Here is a 9983-nt window from a genome sequence, read left to right on the forward strand (position 1 = left end):
AGAACCCGTTTCTTGACTCGATATTTCTATTCCTATAATGAGTTGGACAACAGTAGATTGAGGCCAATTTTTCTGTTGAACATTTGAACCGACTGATTTAATTCAAGGACTTCTTCCCCATTGCCCCCACTATAATAGTGGGTAGTGATAAGAGAAAGAGTTTTTCATAAGAGGACGTACGCAATAGACGTTTCTGATGATCATTACAGTTTATGTCTTCGGAAATAGGCAAAGGATGCAGTATATTTATCCAAAATAGTGAATTTATCCAAAAAACAGAATGAATTTGTTTGATCAGGCACATGTGTACTATGAAACTTCAAACGATTGTGTAGCCTTTCTTGCTAACTATGATAGGAAAGTAGATGCCAACGTCACATTCAAGAGGAATTCATATTTCCTTCCTGCTTGGTCTGTGAGCATTCTTGCAGACTGCAAAAATGTTGTTTTCAACACAGCAAAGGTAACTTGTAGAACACTTGCATTAAGTTAGTTATATGCAGGATAGACACAGCGAAGGGCCAAGTTTTGAATCACAGCCCCGCTTAAGTTTAGAAATTTTTGCAACTCTTTCAAAATTTACTTATTTTGAATAGAGATTGTCCTAGTGCTGTATCTTCTTCTCGTCCACTCTGCCAAAGAGAGAAAATCTGTTTAGCTATGATGACGGCCTGCTTGTGAATGAATGGAGCTTCTTTTTCAGTTTTAGAATTTCTTGTCAACAACTACTGCTGACTATTCTGCCAAGCAAACAGAGTTCTCTAGTTGGTTTTGATGTGCTTTATATAGGATTGCACTTAACCTGTAAAGAGTCCATATATTGTTCTACTAATTTAGATAAAAGCATTTAATGCCAAAGATAAAGTAAAAACATGGTACTGACAGAAGCTTTATGGTACTGAATCATTAATGAGGTTATTGTTCTTTAACAAGTCAACCACAAGAATATAGTTAAACTACTGGGTTATTGCTTAGAGACAGAAGTTCCTCTATTGGTCTATGAATTTATCCCTAATGGCACCCTCTCCAACCTCATTCATAATTAGATAGATGATTCATTCTCCTTCACTTGGAACTTCAGACTAAGAATAGCAAGTGAAGTAGCAGGAGCATTGGCATATTTACACTTGGCAGCCGCAATTCCCATCTATCATAGAGACATCGAGTCCAACAATATACATTTGGATGCGAAGCACATAGCCAAAGTGTCAGATTTTGGAACTTCAAGGTCCATTGAAGCTGATAAAACTCATGCAACTACACTTGTTAAAGGTATTTTTGGCTACTTGGTGATAGCACTAGGTTGGCTCTAGCTGCCTTTCCACTATTATGGGATACAATTTAACTTCAAAACCAAAAAATGTAATGGATTTTTTGTTTTGACATCTGTTATATTAGTCTTGTTACCCTCATTCTCTCTCCTCTTTCTTTTTCTTTTTCTTTTTCTTATAATTTATATTGTAAAAGCAAAATGGATTAACGGCCCACTCATAAGCTTAGTTGAGCATATACGACAATGTCTCATCAAGAAGAAAGAATCTTATGAAAATGAAATAACATTTTGGAAATGGACAAGATTCTTAAATTTGTTAGTCATAGCACATTTTTTATTTTTCCTTTTTAAGAACCATGAATGCTATTACTGCTCTACTCAATCTATAAGTATAATTAATACTTTCATGTTCATACTTCATATGCCATTCAAGAATTGAATAGGATTCTCAAACTAAATAATAGACTTGTATATTTCCTTGTTTTCTGCTTCTTTTTTCTTGTCATGTCTTCATAACAGCACTTAACTGGAATTGTAAAGAGACTAGCTAAAGCCTAAAAGGTCAGCAATGGGAGAAATTTTTATCCAGATAAGAGTTTTGCTCAAACTCAATATTCTATTAAGGACAATATGGAACTCTATTGATCTAAACAACTACCACAGTTCACTAATTCGATGAGTTTCTGTCATTATGAAACTGAAGTATACATAAAGGTGGAGAAAATGAAGACGATGGCACGAATATCTTTGTGACAGAACTTATCATGACATAAACTTGACCTCTATAAACCTTAAGTAAAAATTTTCTCTTTACCCATTTTTTCCTCACTCAGTCCTACCACTCCTAGTTAAAAATCTGTCAGTACCATGTTTTTCAATCCATTTTCCTCACTAAATCTTAAAATCTATATGCATGTAGTTTATTCTTTTTCTCAACTTTCTGTGCAACTGATTTTGTTCCTGATGGTAACATATCTAATCCCATTAAATGGGTTGTTACACTTGGTGCATTATGTTTGGTGTTCTATTTTCTGTATATTTGTTCACTAATCAGCTTTTTCATTGGAGCCTCAATTGAAAAATGGTTCTCAGCTTTTTCATTGCCTTTTTTGCAGCTGCTTTACACTGGACTCAAGAGACAATTAGGCCTGTTTTTACCTCTGTTCTTCTAATTTTTCATTACTTGTCAGGTAACTTCTTTAAACTATGTTTTAATAGATTGTTTTTGACTTATTAGTCTCTCTTTTAAAGGATGCAACTGCAACAACACTAACAGATTTGCAGTTGCTGCCACTTAACAGTTCCATTCCTTATTCCTTCAAAATGAAATTCATGGATGATTGTCTAAGCTAGCAAAAGTGTATGTTTAATATATAATCTGGAAAAAACACAGAGAAGTAGAGATTTTCCTATTTTACCCCTTGCCTACTTATGCACATTAGGAATTGCACTTATATCTTTATAGATTCACCTCAAGAAATCTATTGTTTCATAACTAGCTTATCTATGCTTATTTCTGGTTGTAATGTGTAGATAAAAATTTGTGACTTATGTTCTGGATTTGTAACTCTAGGACATGGACAAAAATTGGATGAAACTTGATAATAGAAAGGACGAGTCTTATAAACTTGGGGTGGCTGCTTTCTTAAAATTCACATATTCTTTTATTTTGGCTGAAACTCTTTTTTCGACTGATTTTTTTACTTATTAAGTTCACAATAGTTGGATATGTTGAAACTCTAAAGAAAAGTTTATTTTCAATGCAGTCTAGCTTCATATTGATCGTGAGAAGACTGTTGGATATGCTGCTAGAGATGATTGAAATATGACATTGGTGCTATAGTCTATGTTTTAGTTTAGAAATCTAGTACTCTTATCTTTTGGGAAGGATATGTATTGGCCATTACTACTTGAATTGATTATGTGGGATTTAGGACCCAACATTTGTGGTTCACTTTTGTTTTGATTAATTTATAGATGTGTTACGGCCAAATATATGAATTTGCGGCATATATTCTACGTTGATTTTGCCTTTTGTCAAATTAAATGTTATTGTTGATTTTGCCTTTTGTCAAATTGAATGTTCTACTATAATTGTTGAAAATGCCATGGCAATACTATATTTGTAATGGCCAATTTCAACTCTTTAAGACAAACTCAGTGATAACCTTCAAAGTTGTCACTATCATGCAAATTTAATTTTTTACTATAATTGTCGGAAATGCCGTGACAATGCTATATTTGTAATGAACAATTGCAGATCTTCCAAACAAAGTTGTAAGTTCACTAAGTGACGATTATTCTTGTCACCGAATACTAGGAATGATAGTGACAAGTTCAAGTCGTCACTGTAGAGTTCAAATTTGTGACGACTTTTGCTACCTTTTATGACAAAAAAATATGTGAAACAGTGACAAGAAAATTCGTCACAGAATGACAACCGTTAGTGACGACTTAGTTCTCGTCATTAAATAATAAGATTCAGTGATGACTTTAAAAGAGTTGTCACATGTACCTATTTGTGACATAGTGATGACTTTAAAAGAGTTGTCACACGTACCTATTTGTGACATAGAATTAGTGACAACCATGTGACAATGGAAAAAGTCATCACTATATTCATATAATGACGACTTTTTGATTTTTAGTGATGACTTTTTATTGTCACAAAAGGCCAAATTTCTTGTAGTGCTCCTTTGTTCCCATGCCTCCCTCTCATTTCCCTTCCTTCTAGTGACCTTATCTAATCACACGGAGAAGATCTGGTTACGAACAGAGATTTAGTTGCAGCCAAATCTTCTCTCTAGTGACCAAATCCGATCATCAAGAAAGAAAAGGATAGAGAGAGAGAGAAAGGAAAGGGGGAGAGAAGAAGGGAGAGGAAAAAGGAAATGGAAGGAGGGAAATTAGGCAAGGAGAGAGAGTGGTGGCGGATGGTGGTGGTAGGTAGGTAAAAGATAGAGATAGTGGTGGTAGTATAGCAGTGGCTATTGTGTGGTAATGCAGGAAGACAGAAAGTGAAGAAAAATATATATAAAAAAAGGAAAGGAAAACAAAAAAAAAATGAAGGGAAGAAAGAAAAGAAAAAAATCAATAAAAACTGGGCTACCAGTACCATAGCAGGTCAAACAATGCTATTCCAATTTAATTTAACCACAAGAAGGTTATGTGGGTATTTCAAAATCATAAAGCAGCTCGTTGATTTTTTACGAAACCACAAAGGGTTTTCTGTATTTCATCTTGATCTTAACACAAAAGTAATTAATTCCTCCGTCCCATTGAAAGTGTCATATTTAGGGGTGGTAATGGGGCAGGGGATCCTTCCCCCATCCCCCGCCCTATTGCCTATTAATGACCCCCGTCCCCCACCCCCGACTTCCCCCGCCCCGCCCCACTTCCCTCGCGGGGGCACCCGTGGTGTTAAAAAAAATTATTATATAATTTATTATAATTAAATTTGAGCAAATAATCAAGTACTAAAATATTAACACATCACCAAATTATTATTCATTGTAACTTCACAATTGAAACTCATAAAAATAATTAAACAAAAATTATTTGAATACAATCTAATATGATAAAAAAATATAACTAAAATAATCAAGTTTTTACTTTTGATACCAATACAATTACTAAATTATTATTGTGTTTTTTTAGAAAAAAGTGTTATTGTATTAAGTGTAGTTAGGAATTTAATATAAGTGTATTAATAAATTTAATATAAATAATTAATAATTTTTATTAATAAACACGTATAATTAGTAGTATAATTGATAATATCATTATATGTATAATTATGTACATACATATATTTCAAACGGGTGGGGGGGGTTGGGGCGGAGGAATATACCCCCGTCCCCTGCCTCGTTTCTAAACGGGGGGGAAAAAATTCCCCCCGCCCCCGCCCCGCCCCCGCCCCGCCCCACCTCATTGTACTTTTTGCATTTCACTAGTTTATTTCTTCTTCTTTTCTCAATATTTTATACTAATTTCACTGCAATTTGTATATTCCACATCCAAAATTGGGGAGATAAAAGTACGGTTGTTTGAAAATACAGTTTCATAGCTCTTATAAGTTGATGCTTGACAACATTTTTAATTTTGTGGCAAATCAGAACATGGACTCGTCTGAACTAGAAAAGAATAGGCTGCTCAATAAATAGGATTGGGCTCTTGAGGGTGAGGCTTTGCCACCTCCCCCATTGGTTCCTTGAACTGTTACCGTTATCAAGGCTAAGCCGAAGCCAGTCAAGAAAAGGTTGCACGTTCCAATGGGAAGATTTGGCCTAGGAACCCAACAACAAAAGATTCAACTTTTAAATAAGTGAGCTATACTACCACCATCTAGCAATGGACCTAAAACTTTTATGATCATAGATTGAAATTCAGTCCATCCTCTAAGGGTTGTTGCGTTCAATAAAGTTTAGATATTTTTTAGATCTCAAAATAATTAGCTGAGATTTGGCTACAACATCAATAAAATGGCTTATATGGCTGAATGTGTAATTGTTCTACTTTCATGAAATGCCTTTGCCTTTGTTACATTTTTTTGGAAGTATTTGGTGATTCATTTATTTATTTTTCTTTATAAAACAATAGTAAAACTTGGAGCTCCATATGAGGGAGTGCCAAGAGAGAAAAAGAGAGGGTTGATGGGATTTAGTATGGATTTATTATAAGGGAGGAAGAGGGAAGGGAGAATTGCAAGGTGTTTGAAAGTGAGGGTGTTTCTTTGGTTTTTTATATTTTTAAATTTGAGTTGGCTGTAATTCTCACCTATTTTATTTTTTTATAACCGTAAATACTTCTTTCCTTGCCTTTATTCTATTAGAGTTTTGTTCGTCAATTCAAAGATCAGATGGAAGATATCCATTCGCTTCATTTTGTGGTGAAAATGTAGGTTTAATCCCATGATCTTAATTTTTTTCATTTTTATTACATTTTCCTTTTCTTGCTCTCTCAATTCTATTTATCATTTTCTATTTATCACTAATCCATTTGGGTAAAAGTTATTTTTTTTTCTTTTTAATATATCTAATATCCACTTTACTGTAACAACGTATATAAAAAATTTTTACTATAAAAATTTTTTGAAATATTTGATATATTGTATGGATGAGATGTTTTTTGAGTTATTTTTAATTGTGTATTACTGTAAGATTGTATTAGAAAAACTTTTTTTTTTTTTTGGTAAAAAGATTTTATTTCAATTGATATTGATATATAATTTGTGCTCGAGTGTAATTAAAAATGTTTCTACTTTGCTTTGCAGTACAATTCGTTTTCCTTTTTTTTTTTCCTTTCTAATTACTTTAAATTGACTTTCGTGTTGTAATATTGTTGCTAATCTGATTTTATGAAATACAACTGCCTACTTGTTTAACAATTAGTGCTGCAAGTTTCGAAAGTTCACCTCTTCAAGGAAACAAGCATCCGAATCCCACAAGAAGAAGGAGAATATCTCTCGAACTGTTTCCTATTGCCGCAAGAAAAACGCTTTTGAGAAGGTTATCATCCTGGAAAGTTGATTCTGTATAGGATTAGGAGAAGCGATCTTCTCTAGGGTCTGCAACATGATATATAGAAACAGCCCATAAACGTTACTTCGTGCTTCTTATTACCATTAGTCCTCCTCCTGTTTTTCCCATTCGTTTATCAGATTCCCATCCTTCCTGACTATCAATTGTTGATCCCTACCACCGTCCAGCGAATTCAAAACATGGAAAAGGAGATGAAAAAGACAATTAAGCTGTTCGGAAAGGTTATCGACGTCGTTGTTATGGTCGAGGATGGCCTGGCTGATGACGATCATCTAGTGAATCAAGAACAAGGAACAGAAACTGCTTCAAGCAGCCGTGCATCAATGCCTCCTCGACGCGAGCGAGAACTTCCTCATGGAGCACGTTGGATACTCGAGAAAAGATTGGAAGCGTCCGATGTTGCTTCAACTCAAAGCAGATTTCTCTTTCCAATTCGCGAGGAAATCATGCAAGTATTGACTGAACCAGAAGTGATGCTGCTGAATCAGAATGAGGCTCTTAAGGTCACGGTGGTGGATTGCTCACAACGCTGTTTCGACATGAATTTGAAGAGCTGGCCGAGCGTGAACAGGTTGGCTCTCAACAGCGGGTGGAATAAGCTTGTTGATGACAATCATCTTAAGAAAGGTGATGTGGTAGAATTCTGGGGCTATAGGCAAGATGGTCTCTTGCGTTTTGCTATGAACATCTGCAAGCGAAGGAACATCTCCGTTGCCCAGCGCTGATTTATCAAGAACATTAGAACACTGAATTAACTTTAAGACTGAGGGCTTTATTTTTTGCACACGCTCCAGATTTATGCTTGACTGTAACTATTTTTTTTTCTTTACTCACTATTGTTGTATAATTCGTTTATCCTCTTTTGTGTGTTAAATTGGATTTCGTGTTACAATTAAAATAGTGCTTGTTTGTAATTTTCTTTTCTCTTGCGACTAAATCTGACTATATGAAGTTATAGGAATTGGCTCGGTTTTTTTTTTTGGGGCAAATTTCATAACTATATATCTTACTCATAAAAGTAATTTCACAATAAATAATAAAAAATCATATTGTACAAGATACTTGAGTTTTGGTTTTCCTATTTGTACTCACTTAAATTTCTTATCAAGTAAGCAGAACCCTACTTGAACTCAATCAACACTAAATTAAAGTCGAATCTTTGACCGAGTTACTCACAAGCTGAGTCGAATTGTTTGGTTATTATACACCCTTATGATTAGGTTTCATAAAAATTTCCTAATCACGCTAACGAGTCTCATATATCTTTTATTTTTTTGATTCAAATACAATTAAAAAGAAAAAGTTTTCAAAATAGGAAGAAAGTCCATCTTTTTTGTGTTCCATTATCCAAAAATGTGCAAAAAATGTAAGTTCCATTATGCAAACAAATTCTATCTGCCTTGAAGATTTTGTCTGTTCTGTGACAACAAGAAACTTCAAGTCATAGAAATTTTCCCCTTGAATATCCAGAAAGGCTAAACGTTCTACAATATCATCTTCAATCAAAGTTATGTGAATGTACCCTTTGTTTGGCCCCAATCGAACATTTGATACAAAGATGGGATCACAAATTCATGTATCAACCATAATATATCCTTCCATGACCAATTATCATCTTCTACTTCAGATAATTTGAAAGTCACTAATCCCTCCGAATTCTATGATTAGCTAGTGTCATACTTAGTAGTCTAATTGAATCCTATGACCAGCTCTAGGCAAAAGCTCCTGAAACAAAGCATTACTCTCCCCTCCTGACTCAAACATTGCTTTCACATTTTTTGACAAAATTGGATATTTTAGCTTTGAATTATTCACAGCAAAACTGTTTTGATAACCTTTAAATGCGTCCATCACCAAGACAAGACAGTAGTGAAAGCAACAAACTCCACTTTGACAAATCACCAAGATTATATCCATTAGCATCAGAAAGCAAAATCTTGACAAAGGATGTCTCAATCTTTCTTGCACAACATCATATTCTTTTCTGGTTAATACAATTAAAAACATCCCAAACCTCCTTAGATGAAGTGTGGACACTCTCTAAATGTTATATCTAGGCAAACTCTGAAAATTATCTAGAGGTTTTCCCCCATATTCCAAAAACAGGGATTCCAAAAACAGGGGATTAGCTCGCAATCCTGTTATGTGAAAAATCTTGTCCTTCACAATTCTGATCATAACATCTTGACACACATCAAGAGTAATTGTTTTGAAACCATCCTTAACAAGTATCTAAATATTCTGCACTAACATCTTTAAGATGGATTCTGCAGCAATATGATAAGAAGATAGGACCTTTGAATCATCAAGTTGTTGTCCATCACACATTAGGCTCTGCTCATTCACAGGGAAGCCAACGATGCTCTCCACGATTGCTTTAACATCGCGAACAGTGTACAACGACTTGACTTCCCTCTTCAACAACTCTTCATTTTACATTTTCACAGAGATTGGCAATACATCTCTTGGCCAAAGCACCATATGAAGAGTTGATTCACCCTGGATATCGAGAGAGGCTAAGGTTTCATGATCATCCTCAAGGGGCTTACCGGAATAAATTAGACTGAACTTATCACAAGGGATCCTGACAGGTGTCGAGCCTGTGCAATAATAATTACCTACTAAAAAAAATACAAATTTTATATATAGGCGAGTATTGAATCCACAGGGACTAGGGATAATTTATTTCTTTTAGAATTCAGAGATGGGGGGTTTTTACAAAAATATAAAAATAACTACTTAACTAAATAAAAGCAACTCACAAAAATAAATAGGAATTAATCAACAATAGATACGATTCTAGGCAAAGGTGCAACTTTTTATATACGGTCCATTCAATTGATCATCGATGTAAAGATAATTCAATTATTAGTTAATAGATTGGTTATAGTTGCTATACACGCGATAAACAACCAACTTTTCCTTACTTTATTGATAGTCAAGGTACAATCGTTAACTATTTGCCTAACCAAGAAATAACCCTAGGTGCGACCGTAGGATTTAATTCCTCGGTTGCATTAAGAATTAGAAAAGCCCAACTTTAATTAATAAACACGCTACGGGAATTTGTTTAAATTAGATTATACGTTTTCCTAACATGGGACCAATCACGCTAGTCGTCACTAGTATTAACCAATCAAACAATTACAGATTTAATCGGTTAATTTGGC

Source organism: Coffea eugenioides, chromosome 1, assembly GCF_003713205.1.
Source record: "Coffea eugenioides isolate CCC68of chromosome 1, Ceug_1.0, whole genome shotgun sequence".
NCBI lineage: Eukaryota > Viridiplantae > Streptophyta > Magnoliopsida > Gentianales > Rubiaceae > Coffea > Coffea eugenioides.